The sequence below is a fragment of the Otolemur garnettii genome, unplaced genomic scaffold (assembly GCF_000181295.1).
Source record: "Otolemur garnettii isolate 467f Iridium unplaced genomic scaffold, OtoGar3 scaffold00049, whole genome shotgun sequence".
NCBI classification, from domain to species: Eukaryota; Metazoa; Chordata; class Mammalia; order Primates; family Galagidae; genus Otolemur; species Otolemur garnettii.
This window is the reverse complement of record NW_003852444.1, coordinates 1,654,100-1,657,073: the sequence shown is the minus strand read 5'-3', so window position 1 is coordinate 1,657,073 and position 2,974 is coordinate 1,654,100.

Below are 2,974 nucleotides of genomic sequence, written 5' to 3'. Positions count from 1 at the left end.
GACTTTACATCTTTTATGTTTACTTGGATGGAGTTGGAACACATTCTTCTTAGTAAAGTATCTCAAAATGGAAAAAACTTATCCAATGTATTCAATACAAATGTGAAAGCAATATATAAAAATTACACACCCTCATGCAGGACCTGTGGTTAAAAGGAGTAGGGCACTGGCCTCATACGCTGGATGTGGTGGGTTCAAACCCAGCCCAGCCCCCCCCCAAAAAAAAAATTACACACCCATATGAATGGTAAAATACTAATATGGGCTATCAAGGGGGAAGAGTGAGTAGGGAAGATGGAGGAGCCAAGGGGATTGGTAAGATCTCACCTAATGTGCATAATGTGACAGGGTTCAGCAGGCCCCCTAGGTGAGGCACTCTTCCACAACTTGAACTTTACCTTGGAAGTGAGAACAATGAACCTAAAAAATTATAACCTCATATTAATTTAAAATTAAAAAAAGTAAAAATACAAAAAAATTTTTTAGAAAATATTTACAAAACATTTTTCATGTCATCCATCCCTCTCAACAATATGGTAATGAATATTTGAAAATAAAATTATATTTAACTGCAAAAATGTTTTTATAGCTTGCTTAAACACAATATGAATCAATACTAGGTGTTGTGTGTACAAAATGTATGATGTTCTGTAAGCTATATGGCACCAAACTATTTTTCTATTTGTACAAGAAGACTGTTAAGATGGAATCCAGGTATGATACCAAAACCCACAGAACCCATGCTTAAAAAAAGTATTCTGAAAATGTGGGAAATAAACCTATCCCTGTATGGAAATAACATCACCTAAAAAGTGTCTGTGTTCTTTTATTTTTTTTGTAAGTTTGACCACGTCTAATATCTCAGCTGAATATCTGTTTGTACACTAGTTACATACTGCTGCCGAACAATCTCTGATGAATATAAGTGTGTCAGAGATGATCTCAGCAGTACTCATCAAAGTCAGGTTTCTATTTAAAAGTTCTTGGTTAAGATAACCCAGGGGGCCCAAGCAATAACTTCTCATCATAGGAAACTATGTGTTAATAAGTGGTATAAAAATTAGAAGGAAGCTAACACCTTTCCATTTTCTTCTACAGAAATGGAGACTAACAGATCAGAACAGAAGGCCTGTATGGAGTTACTATCACAGGCATGTCAGCTGTCTTATTTTGACATTGCGAAGCCTTATGAAGAAATATGGATTATTGTGTGGTGGCACAATTCTTATTATGGGATTAATTCCTGTTCTAGAATGTAATAACATGAAATAATAGGAAAAATGCTGAGTCAGAGTAAAAGTATCTCCCGTAGAGTTAATTTTGGCTAGAAATGTTAGTTACTAGAAGAGAAGAATGGACATAAAAATATAGAAAAATAAGATCTAAAACAATTGAAGGCCTGAAAATTTATGTGAATAATGGTTACCCCCAATATAGAAGCCCCTGAGAAATAGTTTATATTGTTTTATAATGTCATTTTCCTGAAAAAGGAGAAACATGAAGGAATGGAAACTGTGGCCTCACAATGCAGCTGTATTTAGAAGATAAAAATAGGAAAATGATTATAATCCCACTAAAATTTCTTTCTGGAGTAATGACAACATTTGCTTTAATAAGGATAAATAATTGAGCTCATTTTATGATGGCAAACAGGTACAGCAATTTGCATTTCTTATCTAATCTTTTCCCAGCATTATACAGTCTTGCTAGGAAAGTATGAATGCAATAAACACCTGCAGGAAAACTGGTGTGTGACAGGACCTGCACTTGGGGCTACAGGTGAAGCTGTGAGTAAGACAGGCACGGTCCCTGTTCCTAACAAGTTTCCACGCAGTGGAAGGACAGAGTTCAAAAACAGAACTACAAATGTGATGACTGACCTATAAATGAAATTACAGGTTTAATGGAAGCAGCGGCATGGGGACATAATCCTTAGGATAAGAGCTAAAGAATGAGAAGGAATCCTTTCAAAGTCTTAGACACGATTCTGAGTTAATACACCATACCAAATTAATATAGAGAAGTCCTGCCCCTTCCCCAAGGCCACCACTAATTATTTAAAACAAAAGTGATTTGAAGCGATGAAGTCAGGGCTTTAGGAGGTGCTTTTGCTAATTCACACAGTGGCACTCTGAGGGCTGCTGGGAAGATGACATGAGGTTACTTACAAAAAATAACTCTCACAGTGCAAGGGACACTGACTGCTCCGTAGGGGTGGTGGCATGATGATATTTTTATTCAAAAATATTTCTTGAGCACCCTGATGTACAAAGCACTCAGCAGAGGAAACCAGTGACATGAAAAGAAATTGTTTTATTAATAGAGTTGAGAGATGTGCTGGCAGGATACAGAAAATGACATTGCCCAGGTTGGACGCCTCATGAGGATCCACTATACCTCCCCAAATCTTATGGAATAACATCCATACAAACAAAAATATGGTGTAAAAGTGAGCTAGAGAATAATGGTTAGGCATGTACCCCATTCATCCTGGAGACAAATCTTCAGTTGGTCTTCACTCTACCAAGAGTATCAGGATTGGTTAGAAAGAAAGTATTAATAAGCTCGGGACATTGGGGTCTGAGTTAAGCAAAGGAGGATTTGGTCTGCTGCACCAAGTCATGCTGTCCCAGAGGGACAGCGTGATCCTCTCACTGTGTCCGTGATCCTCTCACAACTGGCAGTGCCTACTCACTGGGACTACAGGGGTCAGATCCCTGTTTTGTACTAAGAACAAATAGGCTTACAGACTTGGTAGCAGTTGCTGAAGTCACATTTCCCTTTGGTTGAAATAAATGTTGTGGAAGATGGAGCCATCAAAAAGGACCAAACTCCAACCCCTCTGTAACACTCAGTTTGACTGCAGGTCATTTTTGTTAGGGTTATTTTATACCCAAGAAAACTTCTAGAGGTGGGAGAAAAAATGCAGAATGTCCTGGTACACTGAGGACAGCTCACCTAACAGGTACCTTGT